Source organism: Suricata suricatta, chromosome 11 (genome assembly GCF_006229205.1).
Source record: "Suricata suricatta isolate VVHF042 chromosome 11, meerkat_22Aug2017_6uvM2_HiC, whole genome shotgun sequence".
Taxonomy (NCBI): domain Eukaryota; kingdom Metazoa; phylum Chordata; class Mammalia; order Carnivora; family Herpestidae; genus Suricata; species Suricata suricatta.
The window spans coordinates 88,871,426-88,891,864 of NC_043710.1; the positions used below are offsets into that span (position 1 = coordinate 88,871,426).

General features: G+C 48.5%; 1 protein-coding gene across 4 annotated transcripts in view; it reads right to left on the minus strand.

Moving 5' to 3' along the window:
* PKNOX2 (PBX/knotted 1 homeobox 2) overlaps positions 1–20,439 on the minus strand; it is a 265,040-nt gene that overhangs the window by 138,389 nt on the left and 106,212 nt on the right. The gene's annotated exons all lie outside the window — the stretch shown is intronic.

Sequence of the window (20,439 nt, forward strand, 5' to 3'; positions counted from 1 at the left end):
AGTGATTTTAAGGATCCAGGCTCCCATCCTACTTTCATCTCCTCTCCCATTAGGACCAGAGTGGGCTAACTCCATGCTCTGGCCGGGTACTTTGTTCTGCTCCTTTATGAGCCACCCCCGCCTTCTCCACGAAGCCTCCAACTACAGCACTAGGGGCTACTGTTTCTGCTTAAATCTGACCTGGAAACTGAAAGCATGGGGCTGAAAATGAACTCTCTCAGCTTGCGCATCCAGAAAATGGGAATGGGAAGAATAAGAAACTGGCCTCATGAGTAAATGGGACTGGAGGCATCAAAGCATGTTCACGGCCATTATCTTACTTGATCCTCATTCAAAATTGGGTGTGCCAGGGGTGCCTGGTTGGCTCAGTCGGTTAAGCACCCGACTGCGGCTCAGGTCATCATATTGTGGTTTGTGGGTCTGAGCCCCGCATCGGGCTGTGTGCTGACAGCTCAGAGCCTGGAGCCTGCTTCAGATTCTGTGTCTCTCTTGCTCTCTGGCCCTCCCCCGCTCACGTTCTGTCTCTCTCTGTCTCCCAAAAAATAAATAAACATTAAAAAATATTTAAAAATGGGGTGTGCCAAATTTGAGATGACCCTAGAGAAGGGTTGTGGAGTAGATGCCATCATTCCTCTTTTGGAGAAAAGGATGCTGGAGGACAAAGTTACATTCTCTGCCCAGATATGCGCTGATCATTCCCTGAGGAGGGAAGTGGTACAGAGTCAGAGATGAGCAGGTGCTCACTTCCTTCCTTGTTTCTGGAGTCCCTCCACTGTGGGAGGGACCCGGCAGTTGAGATGCCTTCCTCTGGTCAGCAGGGCCCCTGCTGGCCTGCTGTGGACTCAGCTCGAAGAACTGAGCATTCCCTGACTCCGTGTCCACCCTTCCGTGATGTCCACACCCCAAACTGCGGGGAGAGAGTTTCTGGGCAACAAAAAATTTGAGAACACCTACTATCTACCTTGTGTTGTGCAGACATAAGACATGGTCCCTTTTCTCAAGAAGAAGGCAATTTTATTATTGTGACAAAACCTACACAAAGGGATCTGAGAGAGGGACTGTGTCAAACAAGATATGAATGCTTCCCCACCTTTGGTATGCTTATGAATATTAAGTCTGAGGGTCTTGCTGAAATTTGGAGTCAGCAGGCATGGGTCAGGAGCTGAGACATGCTGGGGCATTTCTTTTATTATTATTATTATTATTATTTTAAAATTTCAAAATTTATTCATTTTTGAGAGAGTGTGAGGGAGAGAGGGAGATACAGAATCTGAGGGAGACTCCAGGTTCTGAGCTGTCAGCACAGAACGCGATGCAGGGCTTGAACTCATAGACTGTGAGATCACGACCTTAGCTGAAGTCAGACGCTCAACCAACTGAGCCACCCAGGCGCCCCCGTGCTGAGGCATCTCTAACAGTCTTCTAGATGCTGCCGGTGCTACTGGTCCTCAGACCCCCTTTGAGTCACAAGGCTCTGTATTGCCCATGTCGTGCCAAGTCAGAGGAGCCAGGGGCTCAAGGCAGAGCTTTCCACAGAAGTTGCATTTATATGGGGTCTGCAGGACTAGAGCAATAGAAATAGGCAAAGCAGGAGAAAAAAAAGGACACCACAATCTCAACAGAAGCTCCGTGGGTTGATGGGTCATGGGGACCCGGAAGAGGCCTGGGAGAACAAACTCTCAGCTGGGAGTTGGAGGCAGAGTGATGGGTCCTGACGGTGACCTTGGGCTTGTCACTTCCTCAAGTGGAGCTCCACTCTCCTCCTCTGTCTAAAGGAGGAGCTCTGTGGTTCCCAGCCCCAGCAGTGCATGAGAACATCTGGGCGGCTTTTAAAATCAAATAACACCTGGATTCCTTCCTGAGAAGGTTTATGTAGTGGTCTGGGGTAGGGGCTAAGACCCAGGTAGTTTTAAAAAGCCCCCCCGCCCCAGTGATTCTAATGAGCAGCCTGGGTTGAGACCATTGCACCAGACGACCTTAAGGCTACCCCCCCCCCCCATCCCCCAGCTCCCTCCATCTTTCCTTTTGGATAAAAAGGAACTCTCTAGCCTCTGTTCCTGGGCAGTGGAGCCTGGAGCAAACAAAACAAAACAAAACAAAAAACCCCTCACACAGTATTAGAGAAATCCTAAGAAAAGCTTCACCACAATGCCAGAAATGTGAACATTTCTCTCGTGGAGGCCAGGTGGAGGGGCTGTCCTGCCCATCTGGTTCCCATTAATCCCAGGGCATGTTTCACATCCCTGGCAGGTACTTGGAGCTGGGAGCAGCCCCCTGGGTGGCCCTCGGCAGGGGCCTTTCAAGCCAAGCCCTGCTGACAGGCTGCAGGGCTCTGTGGGGCCCTCCTGGTTTCCAAGTCACTTGCCCCCTCTTGGGGGTAGAGTCCCGGGCAAATTAGAAACCAAAGAAGGCAGATGCAGAAGCTTGGCCTCCCTTTCATTAGCAGTCTGTCACAAAGCGTGAAGGGCTTCGATAAATTCTGCAGCTCTCAGCAGCTGCTGGGGAGACCCGGGAGGAGGAAGATTCATTTGTTCCCCCAGAAGACGGAGTCTTCAGGAATTTCCAGCCCTTTTCCTCCCTCACCCACTCAGCCGGGAACTAGCCCAAAGCCACATGTTGCTGTCTGCCTGTAGATTCCTAGGCTTTGGAGACAGTGCAGTGGGAGTGACTACCCCATCTGCTGGGGCCCTCAGGACCCTCCCGTCTTGCCAACAAGGCTGGAGAGTCAGGCTCTGGTTCAGTAGGGACCCTGGAGCATTTGGCTGCTCACACCTCCTTCCCCAGGCTGCAGCTGAGGGAGGGGGAGGGAGAGCACTGGGGCTGCCCCACCAGTCCCAGGGTGGCTAAGTGGGGTCGGTGGACCTGGGGTGGGTAGGTAGCCTGCATGGGGAGTGCCTGGGCTGAGTCTCCACCTGAATTCTCCCCAGAGGGATCTGCTTCTCCTTCTTCCACTGGCTGCTCCCTGAAACGGCACAGCATTCTGGTTTGGCCTGGGCTCTGGGGTCAGATGGCTCTGGGGTCAGTGCTGCATCCCGTTATCACCACTTACGAGCTCTAAGACCCCGGGCAAGCTAACAAGTCTCTGTGTGCCTCAGTTTCCTCAGCTACAACACGGGACAATAAAATATGTGCCTCATAGGGCGATGGTGAAGATTAACGTGGTGAGATTATTCATAGTGAAAGTCTGAGGGCCAGAAAGATCAGAGACAAAGAGGGTCTCCCAGGCTGGCAAGGTCTCGGGCAGCAGGGAGCTCGGAGCTGCTGGCTCAAGGGAGCTGGGGGTGGGGCTCCATGTGCAGCACATGCTTTCCAGGATGAAACCATCAGTAACACCCTCTGTCTCAGGGAAGGACAAGAACCTACAGGCCATGCTCTGTCTGACACGTGCTGTCCTTCCCACACATTCTGGCCAAGTCAGCCCTGGGAGACTCTGACCAAAGAGCAGCGCCAGCCTCTGGAATGGGAACCAGCCAAGGGCCACGCCTGTGGATGTCCCTCCCAGAGGGAGCTTGGGCTAGGTTCACAAGGAACTGTGGGGGGTGGAGGGGAGGGAGGAAGGAGAGCATGCTGGGAAAGTCTGCCCTGGCCTAGTGCTCGGCCAGAGGCAGCCAGGCACACTGCTGTGAGGCGCAGCTGGGCCCCAGGCAGACTGACAAGGCCAGGCCCAGGGGCCAGGGTCGGGGGGCGGGTAGTGGGCAGTGAGGAGGGGGGGGGCGCTACTAGAACCTCCGCTGGTAACAAGGGGCAGCACAGTAGGTCAGTACCTACCAGGACGTTAGACACAATACTTTCATGAAGTCTAGTTAAGCTTACTTTGAAGAAATTGAGTAAAAATCCATTCTACACAAAATTTCAGTGTAGGGGAAGAAATTATTTATGTTTCAAAAGGATTCCTTCCAGTGCAAAATTATTTACCATGGGCCTTTTTAGTGGCAGCTTCCTACCACCTTTAGGATATGACTGGATTTTATTTTATTTATTTTTTTAATGTTTTTTATTTATTTTTGAGAGACAGAGAGAGACAGCATGAGCAGGGGAGGGTCAGAGAGAGAGGGAGACACAGAATTTGAAGCCGGCTCCAGGCTCTGAGCTACCTGTCAGCACAGAGCCCAATGCAAGGCTCAAACCCATGAACCGTGAGATCATGACCTTAGCCGAAGTTGGAAGCCGGACGCTTAACTGACTGAGTCACCCAGGCGCCCCATGACTGGATTTTAAAAAACTCAATGGACAAGCCCATTTGCTGGAATTGAAATCTGTGAAGCACTAATATTTCTTTGGAGCACCAATTCTACATTTTTTTTTAACCCACCTGTGAGACACGGTGTCCTGTTCGCAGTTCTGTTCCTCACCATCCCTCTGTTCCACGTACCCCCAGTTGCATCCAGAATTAACTGAGTGTGTACTACGTGGCCAGCCCTGAGCTGGGGGCTTGTCTTGTGGCCCCGCATTAATCTTCACAAGAGCCTCTTCATGCCCCGTCCCTCATTCGCCCCACATCCAGGACCAGCGGCGTGCCGGTAAATGGTTAACAATCTGCTCTCTGGAATAATATGCCCACCATGGCCAATGCCAAGTTACAACAAGAGAAGAGCGGCTGAGTAGTCATTACATGGTATTTCCACCACATAGCCACAACAGGCAGGAATAACCTCAAGCGCGTGGATAATAGTAAAATGTAGTAAAATGCTTAGGAACTCAGATGTTTTGAGTATTTACTACCTTGGTCTTTCTTTTAATTTTAGGGTAATATACATCACAAAATTTACAACTTCAAACATTTTTAGGGGATGTACTATGTAGCATGTTAACTACAGTTAATTAATACTGTACTGCATATTTGAAAGTTGCTAAGAGAGTAAATCTTAAAAATTCTTATAATAAGAAAAAATTTGTAACTATGCCTGGTGATGAATGTTAACTATACCTATTGTGGGGATCATTTCGAAATATATACAAATATCGAATCATTATATTGTATACCTGGAGCTAATATAATGTTATATGTCAATTATACCTCAATTTTAAAAAACTTAAAAAAATTTTTTTAGTGTTCATTTATTTTTGAGAGATAGAGAGACAGAGAGTGAGCTGGGGAGGGGCAAAGAGAGAGGGAGACACAGAATCCGAAGCAGGCTCCTGGTTCTGAGCTGTCAGCACAGAGCCTGATGTGGGGCTCAAACTCACAAATTGTGGGATCATGACCTGAGCTGAAGTCACATGCTTAACCAACTGAGCCACTCCGGCGCCCCCCAAAAAGAAAACTTTTAAGTGTACCATTCACTGGTATTAAGTACATTCACACTGTGGTATAAACATCACCACTATTAATTTCCAGAATTTTTTAAATCATCCCAGACAAAATCTCTGCCCCCATTAAACAAGAACTCCCCATACTTTGGCTTTAAAATATAATTTACTAAGCTTAAGTTTACATCATTTAATTTTAATCATGGCTATGTTTTGCCAGTGGCTTGAAAAATCCCTGAAAATGTAATAAACAGCGTTTGCAAACTGGTACAAGCTAGCCCCAGCACAACACTGTCTAGAAACTAGCCATCGCTGCATTTACTCACGGTGATAATAATGACGTCAAGCATAGCATTTTAACTGCAGCCTTTCATGTAAGCCTCATGGCAAACCTATAAGTTAGGTCATTTATTATCCCCACTTTACAGACAAGGATCCGGGTGAGGCTGCTCTGAAGCTTATGAGAAGTTCAGAGACTCATCACGTCTAAAGTCCACGGCCTGTCGAGACTATGAGCTGGGACTTCTTTATACAGTTTCACTTCTCAACACCACTCAATGTCCTTATCCCCAGGGGATCTGGGATAGGTATTTAAAACTTCTGATTCTAGCATAAGGTCCTTTCCAAGGCAAGAGGGCTATAGAAGCCCCTTGACGCCTGAGTTCTATCTTTGGCTTTGCCTCTGAGATATTAAACAAATCACCTTCCCTTGGCCTTGGGGTCCCCAGCTGAAGAATGAGGGGAGCAACGGTCTCTATGGTCTTAATTGCTCCAGACTCTAGTATGATGTGGGACATTTCTGCACACTAGCCTGGGAAGGCAGGAGAAGTCCAGCCCTGAAAAGATGGACCAAGGACCTCAGAAGCTAAAGGACCTCAGCAGTGAAACAGCTATAAATGAAGAATGATTTTGGGGAGGCTGTTCAGATCTGGGGGTGGGGGTGGGAAGAGGATCAGATGACCTCCAGAAGTCCCTGGTGGCCTCTCCCCAAGGAAACTGGTCTTGTGGGTTTCCTGAGCTAGATTGATTCCAGGCCTGGAATCCATCATCCCCTTCATAATACAAATAATCACCAAATGTGCTCAAGCACTCGGTAGCCTGGATATTCACTCTAGCAATTCTCTGTGTGGACGGTGATTAGACCATCATTATCTTAATGCTTCTTAATTTATCTTTCTGATTAGCAACTTACCATTTTATTTGCAAAAAATAGCCTTCTGCTGGGTGGAAGCCAGCCGAGCACAGCAGCTGTCATTTTCTCTGTACTAAATCAGGCCAGGCTTAAGTTGGTTTTCGGGTGATGCTATTGCTTGTGTCTTGGAGCTGACACACAGCACAATCCATCATGGTTGTTGTTGTAGAGCGAAGGATCACCCCCGGGGGGCTGCAGGCTGAGAGGTCACCTCTACCCAGGGAAGAAATCCAGGCGAAAGCACTCCCTCCCTCATCGACACACTCAGGGAAGGACTGCCAGATTCTGCCCCACATCCTGCCCTTATGGGACAGCCCACAGGGCAACTCACTGCCGAGACTAGAAGCGATGTCAGTGGTGCCTGTAACATCATAAAAGCTGCCACCTCAAATGCACCCGCCCTGTGCCAGGCACCGTGCATAGCACCTGATATCCATGATCTCATTCAATTCTCAAAACAACCCTATAGGTGTGTGCCATTGTTATTTTCATTTACAGATGGAGACACCGAGGCTGAGACAAGTTATGTAATTTGCCTACGGTTTGTAAGTGACAGAGCGAGTTCTGAATCAGATCTTTGAGACTCAGAACCCATCTTCAATGCCATGTGATAGTACCATCCCAGGCAGAGTAGACACAGCAGGAGATGAGAGATTTTAGGGCAAACTTTGACAAAGTGACCTTTGAATAGTAACACTTTCTTACTTTCCCACTCACAGAACTGGCTCCAAGCAGCAGCTTGTCATCCTAAGCCACAAACGTCACCATCTTCTTTCCCACTCTCCCATCACCACGAGCAGGTCCACGCTTGCATGCTGCTACTAGGTGGCAGACCGTGGCTCACAGAAGGTTTTCCTTTTAAACTGACCCTCCTGTTTTCCCGCCTTCTAACCAGAAACAAATCATACTGCCTTCTGAGTCCTACTTCCTTCCAGAAAATGTCTTTACTGTTTTCTATCCCCAAAACATACAGGTCATGGCCCTGGCACATAGTTGCTTCGCCCCTGTCCCTGAGAGGTCCATTGTATTTATTCTACTTGGATGTTCAAACCCTACGCTTTGTGTATTTCGATTGTTCCTACTTCCTCCAGAGAGCAGTATACCTAGATGTTCAGGTATGTGAGGGAAGGGGGAAGCTTCCTAAAGTCTACAAGAAGGTCTTTAGGTAGACGGAACTCACTGAAGCAGCAGGTGACTGTAATGTTGTGTCTTAAGCCTTGTCTCAGTTTAAAAACATTTTTAATGTTTATTTTATTTTTTTAATGTTTTTAAATTAATTTTTTATTTTTGAGAGACAGAGAGAGACAGAGAGAGGGGAGGCTCCGAGAGAGAGGGAGACACAGAATCTGAAGCAGGCTCTAGGCTCTGAGCGAGCTGTCAGCACAGAGCCTGAAGCAGGGCTCGAACCCACGAACCGTGAGATCATGACCTGAGCCGAAGCCAGATGCTTAACCAAATGAGCCACCCAGGTGCCCCATAATGTTTATTTATTTTAGAAAGAGAGGGAGAGAGACAGAGGGAGCAAGCGTAGAGGGAGGGCAGAGAGAGACGGAGACAGAGGACCAGAAGCAGACTCTACATTGATAGTGGAGAGCCTGACATGGAGCGTGAACTCATGAACTGGGGAGACTATGACCTGAGCCGAAGTCAGGTGCTTAACCAGCTGAGCCACCCAGGCGCCCCGAGCCCAGTCCCAGTTCTTGACATGTCATCCACCTAGCCATGTATTTTCCTGATTGACAGACATGCCTTCACTAAACTCTAAGAGGCTCTAATCTGCACTATCCAATGTGGTAGTCGTGAGCCACAAGTTATTTAAATTTAAATGTAAAATGCAGTCCTTCACTTTTATGAGCCACATTATAAGTGTTCACGTGGCTGGTGGCTACCGACACAGAACATTTCCCTCACTGCAGAAAGTTCTAAGGGACAGCACCATTCTAGATAATTTGGTCTTCCAAACCCCCTTGGAAGCCTTTGTAAACTAGGTTGGATACCTACTAAGGTGTAGATTTAATGGATTATGGTGAAATACGGCCCCCGCTTTGGTTTGGATAGACCAGTGCTCTTCAAAGTGTGGTCCCCACCAAGCAGCATTATCTGGGAATGAGTCAGCAATGGAAATCCTCAGGCCCCATCTCAGAGACTCTGGAGACAGGCCCGGCAATCTGTGCTTTAAGAAGCCCTCCCGGGGATGCTGGTGCTCACCATACACTTGTACGCCACAGGCTGACAGGCTTCTGCGTGCTGGCCGCGCCGTGAGCACTTCACAAGTACCATCTCACTTAACCCTGGCATCAACACTGCAAGATAAACAGTGTATCCCGGTGTACTTACAGATAAGGAATGGAGGTGCTGAGTAGGAAGTAACTGGCCCAAGGTCACACGGCTTCAAGATTGGCAGAGGCGGCTTTCAAGCCCAATTTGGTCTGACTCTCAGGCCTGTGCACTAACAGCCCCTGGTGGGGAAGGTCCTCTTTGCCAACTGTTTCTGAAGATACTTGGGAGACTGTGCTCATCTGAGAAGCTGAACAGTAGGACCCAAGATGAGAAAAAGAATGAGGCCAAACCATCCATGGAGTGGCTGCAGTAGCAGAACGGTTCTGCTAACTGTTGTTAGCTCCACTTTGTCCTCAATGGGGAAATGAGGTGGATTTGGGTAACCCACTACTCAGGGCAGTGGTCTTTTTCTGGTTCTTTCCAGATTGGCCAGGCACTCAGGAAACTTGTCTTAGGGGTACGTGTGAGTTCAGAGGGCTGAATTGCTCTAAAAATAAACTTCTTCCCTGGATAAGTGTAGATACGCTTTTCTTAAGAGTTCAAGAAAACCACCAGTGATTGTATTAGGGGATCAGAGTGAGAAATTGCTGTTCCTTCCTTCATCTCTGCAGTCATCCCTAGGCTGGTAAGTCAGATTTCACAGGAAAGGAGACACATGGTTTGTTTTGTACAAAAGTCATGTTCCTAAAATATTCAACAAACATCCATTGAGCACCTATGTCATCCAGATACTTTCCCTCAGGCCAACTCATGTAATCTTCTGCAAAACCCTATAAGGACCTATTATCTAAGACAGAGGCTATTATTTTCCCATTTGACAGATAAGGAAAGAGAGGCATTCAAAGGGTAAGTGACTGGTTAGAATTAAAACCCGGATGTGCCTATTTTGCAAGTTCTCATGCTTACTTTTTCTTACTCTTACTTACTTTTGCAAGGTTTCACTCAAGCCCACCGTGTCTGGCACTGGGGTAAATTAAGAGAACGGACTGGGGACAAATACAAGAAAATCTCAGGCACAGCAGCCCGACAAATAGAGACAGGGAAAGAGGGTCTGTGTGATGGAAGGCAGGCCAGCCATCAGGAAGGCTTCAAAGGAATGTTTTCCAAGAGGATTTGAGGAACATGGGCTTGTGCTCTACATTGCTAGGGTCGTACCTGACCATATCACATGCATATAACCCCATGCTTTTGATCCCTTTCCTCCTGAGGTAGTTCTAAGCTGGTACTGGTCACCAACTCTCACAGGCCCTCGGGGAGACATGGCCCCAGCAGGGAGCCCAAGCTCCAGAGGACACTGAGCCTGCATGTGACCTTGACGCTAGAGCTGGGCTTGTCTGCTGGACCAGCTAGTTCTGAATGATCTCTAGAGTGTGAGGAGCCCCAGGTTCCAGAAAAAGCTGTCTAGCTGGTGCCCAGGAAGCCAGTGCAGTCACTCAGATCTCCAGTGTCCGGTTTTCCCATCTTAACCCTCTGCTCGGGATGCTCTGCCTCCTGGCCTAAGATGATGGCCCACACTCTGCCTTCCTGGGAAGCTAGCAGGACTCAGTGGGCAGGAGGGAAAGAGCCAGGCACCATCCTTACACCTCTTGGAATGGAGAATGTCCATCTCCCTGGCACCAGGGACGGCCAGAAGCTTGCCATGCCTGGGCCATCATGAATGGGCTGGGTGGCCCACGTGGGGCCCACAGGGGTGCTGGGGGACTGTGTAAGTATATTAGACATGGAGCCTCCACCTTAGAAGAGCCCCAGGCAGCCCCTGAGAAAGAGGACTGAAGAGAAACACGTACTGCCCCTTATATCGCCTGGGACACTCACAAAGAGCTCTACCAGTCAGTTGTTTTAACTCCCATCCAGTTAGGATTTCCTCGGGATAGTTCAGTTAATCTCTAAATTATGGGCAAAGCTACAGAAGACCCATCGTGTTCTCTTTCTGAGTTAGGGTGGCTCATGCCTGTCGTCCCCTGACATTCAGGACACTAACGTCTGACAGGGACCTCCAGAATGCCAGACAGGAACTTTTTCGGGGAGATGCGGCCTCTCGTTGCCTCTGCGATGGTCTGCCCCTCCTCCCCCAGCCCTAATTTCCCATTCAAGATCCGGAATGCCGGTCCCCAGATGCCTGCAGGTTAAGAGGGGTGGTTATAAGCTGAGCTTCAAGCAGCCCCAGGAGCCTGGGTGCAGGTTCAGGCTGTCACGAGGTGCATATCAAAGCCGGAGTTTAAAAACTGTACTGGGAATAGTGCAATTATCTCGCTTCACCACATTTCTCAGCTCCGACTGAGGTTTAATTAAAGCCAAGTAAAAACACAGAGTCGCCATTTCAGATATCGCCCCCACTGCATGCTGGTTAAAAAAAAAAAGGAAGGAAAAAAACCCCTTTATCAGGGACTTAAAAATTTTTTCTGTGGGTATCTTCCAGCTCAGTTGGATATTATTCCTTCATAACAGCCCCTTTAAAGAAAAAAAATATATATTTAATATATATGTATAAAATGAGTTAATCCCCCGTAATCTCCTTGAGTTGTACCTAAAACACAGTTTCTTGCAGGTGACCTTTTCAGAAAAGGCTGTTCCTATGGCAACCGCATTGTTTGATTCAGTCAAGAGAAAAATGCTGCATGGAAATGTATTTAATTTTGCTTAATTTGATGCCGTATTTAACACTTGCGCAGGCTGAAAGGAGAGAGGGGCTGAAAGCCAGCAGTCAGCTCATCAGGGCCGTTCACAGCACCCTATCCTGAGGGCAAATGGACCCCCAGACACCACAACCCTCTTGGTACCTGCCTGACTTGGGGGGAGGGAAACAGGACTCTGAGGGTGGCCTACAGGTAAGAGATGGACAGGGCCTACCAGTCAGTCCCTCAAAGGCTGGGCCACAGGGCAGACCCTGCACGTTGAATGAAAATGTGGTGCACATCGGTGACAGAGCTTTGGGTCAAAACGTGAAGAGGCCTGGCTCCCGTGGCATTTCCTCATCAGAAATAGGAGGCAACTGAATTCAAAGGCCACTCAGGTGTCTTTTTAGCACTAAGCCTACAAGTTCCCGTGTGCAAGTCTGGTCTCCTGAAGCTGACTTTGAGCTTCAGGGAAGTCATGCTGGGCACAAGATAGACACTCAGTAAATGTCTCACTCATTTGCTCAGACAGGAGCCAATGCCAGGACATACCAGAGCCCAGGCCTGAGAGGTCTGGGTACCGTCTTGCTCACCACAGTTCACAGGCCACTCCAACTGCTTTTTGCCACATACAGTCACAGATGGAGATCCTGAAGTAGGGTAAGTCAGAGCAACTGACCAAGAGGCCACGGATAGAGACGAGGAGGGAGCCCCTGGTCCAAGCTCTCTGGTTTCCAGTGATCCTGGTAAGCCAGGTACGTGTTCCTGTTTGGGGCAAACATGGTGACCCCAAGACAAGAACAGCACAGCAGGACAAAGTGCTGTCCCAGAGATGGCCAGGGTGCTCCTGCTCCTTCGGCCTCAGCCTTAGACATGCGGCCCATACAAACTATACACATACCTCTATTCCCAGCAAGCTCTAATTCCACTTAATAGTTTGATGACCCTGAACAAATAATTTATCTGAAAAGTGGAAGAGTTGATTGGGAATATCTAAAATGCTTTTCCTACTCTGATATTCTGGGGGATATGATTTCCTACTCTGATACTCTGATATTCTGGGGGATATGCTTCTACTCTTCCACTTCTGTATGTGAACAGCTAGATTAGAGGGTCAGGGGCGCCTGGTTGGCTCAGTCAGTTAAGTGGCCGACTTTGGCTCAGGTCATGATCTCATGGTTCATGGGTTCAAGCCCCGCACAGGACTCTGTGCTGACAGCTCAGAGCCTGGAGTCTGTTTCGGATTCTGTGTCTCCCTCTCTCTCTGCCCCTTCCCTGCTCATGCTCTGTCTCTCTATCTCTCAAAAATAAATAAACATTACAAAAATTTAGATTAGAGGGACAAATTAACCACTACATCATACCAACTCCAGTAAGTCAGCGCCTCTCCCCAAGTCTTCGACTGGAGCCCCAACATCTCTATTGTGAGCAAGCTTAGCCATGTCTATGTCCTCCTCTGCAGAGGGCTATGACGCTCAGGACTAATCCCATCATGCTTCAGTTTCCCATTGACCTGAGTTACCATCAGAAGCTTAAACTTACCTGATCATGCGTCACTGTACAGACACCCAACTCCATGATACTGTGTCCACCCCATCCTCCAACCTCTCCCTCACTCCTCCTTCCCATCCTCTGATTGTGCTCTCTGGAAATCTTGGTCCTCCCTGACTGTCTCCTTCATGTTCTTGCTTTAAGTGAAACCCAGCTTCCCCCTGAGGACACATTTCCTTAGAAGCCCTTCCAACAGAGGCAGGTCTGGCTCCCACATCTAATGTACTTCAGAACAGGAGGTGAGGATTTGCCTACTTTGTTCCTCACCTAAACTGTCTCTTTCTTCCTTCAAAAACCGAAGTTTATTTGAAGAGCTTATCATCAGATCTCTTGACCCCTACTACATACATAATTCTATCTTTCTACCAATTTCCTGGTCATTTCCCAGCACTCATGGATGACTTCAGCATCTGGATTTCTGACTCCTTCACTACTACTTTTACAATCATTGTTGGAGACTCCGATATCCATGAAGACGGTCCAACCAATCCCCTGGTCTCTTAGTTCTTTGACCTTCTGGGCCCAATGAGCTTTTGTTCTAATCATACCAATCGATTAATCACCTACGAAATGTATGTTTTTAACATCCCACTTTCTGACTATCACCACCCTCTTTAGAGCTAGCTTATCCTGACACTCCACCCCATCAATTCTCCAACTTCATCAAGACCTTCATTTCATTAAAATCCACTTTTTTTTTGTTGTTATCCATTGCTATCACTCCCCGCATGTCCACTTCCTTTCTTACCCAGCTCTGATTCCACAATCCAACACTTGAACAACTCCTTTGCCAATACCCTGAATGTCTGGCAGCTCTCCTCCTTCTGTACCGGTCTAACAGAACTCCAGCCCTGGTATTCTATCCATTTATTGGAGCCTGCACCACAGCAGCTGAAAAAAAAACTACACAAATTTGCTGACTAGACTCGGTACAAACATGACCACAAATCTCACTTGACACTGTCAGAGAAACCTACTGTACTTCCTTAGAAAATTCAATTTCCCAGTCTCTGGGGAAACTATCCTACTTCCTTCTCTCTCCTCAAATTCCCAACACTCCTTTCCCTAGCCCATTCTCAGCTGTTGACCTTGCTGTATATTTCACAAAGAAAACAGATTTCTATGTAAGATGAGAACTACCTCATCTTCCCATCAACAAGTCCTTCATTGTATTTGCATCAGAACCAAAATACTCTGCCTACCCCACCCCAAGTGCAGTGGAGAAAGAGTCCTATCCAAGCTAGGACTTTCCCTGGGTTCTGAACCCATTCTCTTCCCCCACCTTTTTGTTGTTGTTGTTGTTGCAACTCTTCTTTCCCTACTTACATTACCATTCTATCCCTCTTTATAGGTCATTTTCATTGATACCCAAACATATCTCTTAAATAAACTCTCGCTTGACCCCACTCCCTCCTCCAATTTCTTCCTTTTTTTGAGCTCCCCTTCACAGCACATCTGTTCAAGGGAGTCATATGCACTGTCTCCACTTCCTCACCTCTATTATCTTTTCATCAAATAAAGCCCACTCCAAAGGGCACCTCCACTGACGACCAATTGGCAATGTTACCAATGACTCCATCCTGCTGAAATGGATGGTCAATTCTCTGTCCTCATCTGCATTCAGCACAGTTAGCCAATTATTCCTTCTCAAAAAGCTTTCTTCTCCTGGTTCTGTGATACCTCACTCACCTGGTGTTTCTCATATCTCCTTGGCACGCCTTCTCAGTCTCCTCTGTGGGCATTTCCTACAAACACTGGAGTGTCTTCAGCACTCTTTCCTTCTAGCATGCTCTGTCTCTATGTGACCTTACCTAGTCTTGTAGCTTTAGGTACTTTCTTTACACTCAGGTCTCTTGGATTGTCATCTCCAGCTGCATATTCTACCAGACCCCCAGACACCTGTGTCTGGGGGACTATTTCAGTGTCCAAAAGACATCCTAGACTTAGCATATTCAAAATGAATCTTTCCCTCCTCAAATCCACTCCTCCCCTCCTGCCAAGCCTTCCCCATCTAAGTAAAAGTGTACTCTCCACTCACTTGCTGAAAATCCAGGCGTCCAGTCTTGATTCCTTCCAATCTCTCCTCCCCTACTTCTGGTTCACCGGGAAGCCTTTATGGCCCAGCTCCCAAAGCACATGGGATTAGGGCCACTTGACTCCAGCCACTATTCCCTGTCCTCTATCTCTATAACCAAGACCAAGTCTCCCTGACCCCACATAGCAGCCAGACATCACCCCCCATGGACAGCCTTCCAGCGGCTCTCCACTGCATATGGAGTAAGATCTAAGTGCCTGTGCATGGCCTCCTGATCCTTCGAATGGCCCCTATCTGCCTCCCTAATCTCTTTTCTCTCTGCGCCCTCTCTTCTGTACGAATTCCCAGGTGCATGGGTTCAGGCCCATTGGTGACTCTGCTCTTACTTTTCCTTCCAAGGGAGAAGTTCTTCCCTCCCATCCAAATGAGGTTGCCACCTACTCGGCCACCAAGTTTTGATACAAATCTCCCATCCTCATTTTCTCAATCTCTCTCCACCCCTTTCCTGCTTACTCTCGCTCTCTCTCAAAATAAATAAATTAACATTAAAAAACAAACAAATCTCCCATCCTCAGAGAGCTTTCCCCAACACCAGTCAAGGCACTCTCCAACAGCACCTACCTTATCTTACAGCATTCATCACACCTAACATTTTCTTATTTCCATATGCACTTCCTTGTTTCTTCACTCTCTCTCTTCCCTCTTAGAACTGGAACTACCTAATCACAGGGACTCTGTCTTGTTCAGCACTATTCCTTGCACTTACAATAAGGCTTTGCACACAGCAGGGACTTAATGTTCTCTGAGACTGCCTGAAAGAAGCATTTTGTGGCTAGACACGAGGGGCAGGGGGAACTCTGAGACCCAGCACGGAGGTGGTGAGGGAATAAGAATAAGACAGGCGCTCCATGAAAACCTCCAGGACCGTACCTGGCAGCCACGCCTGGCTCAGAGCCGGTAGGTAATAAATACGTGGGATGCACAGCATCTTGGAGGGGGGCATTCTCTCAGCACCCTGGATTAACCCTCCACCTAAACCAAGATTTTCTGTTTATTCTTACATCCCTGGTAGGCGATCCTTCAGCCTTCCAGGATCCTAGGATGTTTAGGGAGGAAGCCTAGCCCCTGAGAGAGGAGCCTGAGGTCAGTGCCCATAGAGCCTAGCCTGGGCCAGGCCAATCTTCCTCATTGCTGACTCCTTTTTTATTCCCATCACACGCCTTGTTTGCACATCCTTGTCTGTGCTCTTGGTGCTGTGGTTGCTTCACAGCTTCTTTTGTAGTTTATTAGGTTAAAAAAAAAAAGCTACAATTTGACAAACAGCTCTCCTACATGAACTGGTGGGTCTCCAGTGCATGGGGCCAGCACGGCAGAGGTGACAGAGCCCCACATGGCATGGCTTCTGTGCTCCTGTGAGAGAATATGACCCCATTTGGAGCCAGGATGCCTAGCCCAAGCCATGAAAGGCAATGTGGCTGAGTGGTTTAAGAGTGTGGACCCTGCATCATTCAGACTGGGTTGAGACCTGGATTATGCGACCACGAACAAGTAACTGGTTCTGTTACTCTCATCCGTAAAGTGAGGATAATAATAACACTTAGCTCAAAGGATTAGTATAAAGGTAAATGAGATAGCAAATGCAAAGTGTCCGGTGCAGCTCTGGACATGGAGTATGCTTTCAATACGTGAGAACTGTCAGAGATATGAGGTCTTCCAGTTCCACTCTCTGGCCCCAGGGCCAGCACAATGCTCCTTCTCATCTGGCTAGTCCCCAATCTTACTCAGAATATCCAAGATGATTCTTAATCTGGTGCTTCCTGCTCACATGACTGTCCATGTCGCATTGGGTGTCTTTGAGGATACATTCCTTGAGGGTTAGCCACACCCACACAGTCTTGAATATACACCTCAACAAGCAGCTAAGCACTTATTCAAATCTTTGTGGTTATGGAGGGAAAAACCCCATAGAATGTTAGAGCTAAAAGGATGCCCCTCCCTTCTCATTTTGCTAATCAGGAAACTGTAGCCCACAAAAGCCCATAAGGTCTCAAGGTGACAGCTGGATCTGGAACTCAGGCCTCTTAACTCAGGAAGGCACACTGCCTACCCATCCTCATTCCCCAAGTCCCTTCCGCACAGAGAAAAGACTGGATAAGACACAGACTGTGAGGCATTTTACACCAGAACATCTCTTCATCTCAGCCAAAGCTGAGAAATGTCTTTGCATCGTTTTTCCCTTTGGACCTTTGGATGGAGAGTGGCCCAAAGGGAGTCTCTAGGGCAGATGGCAACTGAGTGCCCAGAAAAGTAATGGCCGAGACTCTGAACTGGCTTCCTCCTGCCCCCACTCCCCCCTTCCCTCTCTGTCCCTTATTTGCCCACCCTCCTTTTGCATTCTCTCTTTTTCTCATTTTGCCCAGGCTGCCTGCCTTCTCTGCTGTTTGCTCAGAAGCTGGGCTCTGTTTGCTGAGCTGTTATTCATTTTCATATTACCTGGGATATTTTCAGCGGCTCCTCTGGGTTTTTAGGAGAATTTCAAGTGGTGGGAAGCAATGTGGGCTGCAAAGGCAAATACGCATCCGTGACCTCTGAGCCTCACCTGGGGAATTTGTTCATCTTATCGCTGCCTTCCTGACTAGCACAGCCACTGTCTCCTGGCCTGGCGCTTGGCCTCTCATCCTGGGCTTCGGGGAGTGGGGCCCGCTTTCAGGCCACAAGTTCCCTCAAATCCATGAGTGATGCATCAGGCTGGCTCGCATCAGGCTCTTGAGTGATGGCCTCATGACTTGTAGGGCTCTGGGCCCTGCCTCCCCCTTCCAGGACTCCCTCCCCGCACTGTAGCCAGGCCAGAGAGAACATCTCAGAGGTGCTTTCATCCCCACCCCACCCCCCACTGCCTCCCGCAGAAGCAAGGAGCACGAGGCAGGTGCAGAAGTCACCTCTGGCAAACAGCTTCAGGAGAGCATTGCTTCACTGCTGTCATTCCAGACACACCAGGACCCAATGCCAGGGCTGTGGAACAACAAAGAAGGGAGGATGGCATAAACAAGAAGCTTCCTCCTATAGGAGGCAGCTGGAGAGTTGTCCTCATGACCCATTTACTGGACAAGGTCGACTCCTGAGAGGCACCTCTTCAACCCTGACCTCAGGCCCAGAGCAGAGCAAGGCCTGAATCCTCTCCATGCTGGAGGGGACGGAACAGAAGGGCACGGGCCATCGAAGGAACATGGGTATGAAATCAGACCATATCGATTGAGACCATATAGTAGTCACATGACTGTGGCAAGTCACTCGAACCTCCTGTCTCTGCCATCTCAAGTGCAAAACCAGGACAACAGAATGTGTCTCGAGGCTAATGTGAACACTACAGGAGGTAGTGTGTGATCAAGGGCTCCGGACGTGGTGATGGTCTTTGCAAATGCCAGTTATTCTTCATCCAGAGTCCAACTTTCTTTTTAAGTCTACTTATTTATTTTTGAGAGGGAGAGAGAGAGGAAGAGCAAACACAAGTGGTAGGTGGGGGAGAGAGAGAGAGAGGGAGACACCAAATCCGAAGCAGGCTCCAGGCTCTGAGCTGTTAGCACAGATCCCAACATGGGGCTTGAACCCAGGAACCATGAGGTCAAGGCCTGAGCTGAAGTTGGATGCTTAACTGATGGAGCCACCCAGGTGCCCCCACAGTCACTCTATCAGTGGATCAATCATGAAGGATCCAGAATCAGGCACTTTGAGACAGACCTATGGAACAACACCTGGCCTACTTTTCTCACACTCCCGTGCTCTTTGAGACCCAGCAGCACCACCGCCGCTGGCCTTCATCCCCTCTTTCTCTCCAAGCCTCCATGGAATTTGTTCCAAATGTTCTAGGACACTAGGCAAGAGGCCTGGGTTATTGGATATGTGTCAGGTTTAATAAAAGCCATTGCGTGGCTCTGGGCTTGTTGTGTTCTCTAGGTTTGTCACTGTCGTGCTTATGGCCCGTGGTATTGCCACTCCAGGCAACAGACACCGGTAAAACAAGAACAGGATTTATTAACAGGACTGAGAAACCTGGTGGTGCATTTGCGTGGGACATGGACAGCAATGGCTTCCTCATCAGCATGGCGGCCCCTCCATGGCTCCTGTCAGAGTCACCTCATTTTGGACTCCATGGGCTGAATGGAGCCAGAAACAGGCTCTGGACCACAAACTGGAGCAGGGCCCACAGAGGAGATGCTTCTGTATGGGCTGTGCAGGGTTTTTTTTTTTTCTTGAATAAGTCATCAAGTTGCTTATTGCTGTTTTCATGAGAGGATAGACATCGAAGGACTAAGTAGAACTGAAGCCAGAACCTTCTCGGGGGCAGGAACTGAACCTCCTCTGAAAACCAAGTGCTCAGCAAAGTGCCCTGAGATAGAATGCCTGGTGAATATTGAATGAATGCATGCATGCATGCATGCATGAATAAATGCATGGATATAGAAGTGGGGGTGAAGCTGAACCATGTATGTGTTCTGGCAGGGGGTGGTGGAAGGGCTGGGAAGTTACCCCAGTGCAGATGAGAGAAGGTCAATTCCAGGCAGAACACGGAACACACATCTAGGCAGCATTCAGTATCAGAGCCCAAGAGTCTCTTACATGGGACATAAAAGCCCATTTTCTAAAAGTGGGACAAAGGGCCAAGTTGGACTTACAGAACTAACCCAGAGCCCCTTAAAATATTCCCCCTAAAGAAAATCAGAATATATCATAGACCCTGTTAGGACCCAGTCTGAGGCCCCTGCCATGAGAAAGAAGAGAATGATAGAAAAATGAAGTCATTCAAGCTTCCTTCTTCCAAATCCCTAACAAGATCATGAGCTCCCTGTAAAGAACATAGAAATAAAATCACCAGGGGTCATCCCTGTAGAACCTTCTGTTTCATCCCCAAGGCAACTGAGATTCAGCCTGTTTGCTCTTGGCCAAGCAAGAGCCCCTGGCAGCCTGGAGAACCCCTCACACAGGGCCTCTGAAGCCAGATGTCACCCTTCCTAAATAGCCCAGTCCTGTCATAGACCCACTTCTAGGGGTGCATGTGTGGGTAGAAGAGTGGGGTGGGTTATGATTTCCATGCTTCTTCCTATTATCCTAGCTTGGAAGACACGAAATACAGAGAGGATCAGAAGAGCTCTGATAGTTTGGGGACGCACACACAGAACAATGCCAGGCATGGGGACAATTAGAATAGACAGTCAATAGGGGAAAAGGCTAACAAATGCCACATAAAAAATGAAATTAAAAGCTCCAGAGCTTCAGCCCAAAGTCTGGGCCCTTGACATCATGCATGGAGAAGTATGTCATGGGCGTGTCAGGAGTGTCCAAAGAGAGCCCCTCGCCTAACTGCAGAGGGGGAGCCACAACTGGAGTCCAGAATAAGAGAATGGCTAGGTCATGTGTTTGGCTCTCAGAATCCCAGGGAGGGCAGGTCGGTGCTCTCTACAGTCTTATTTGCAAAGCAGTGATACATAAACCCACAGGAATCGATAAACCCAGGAACA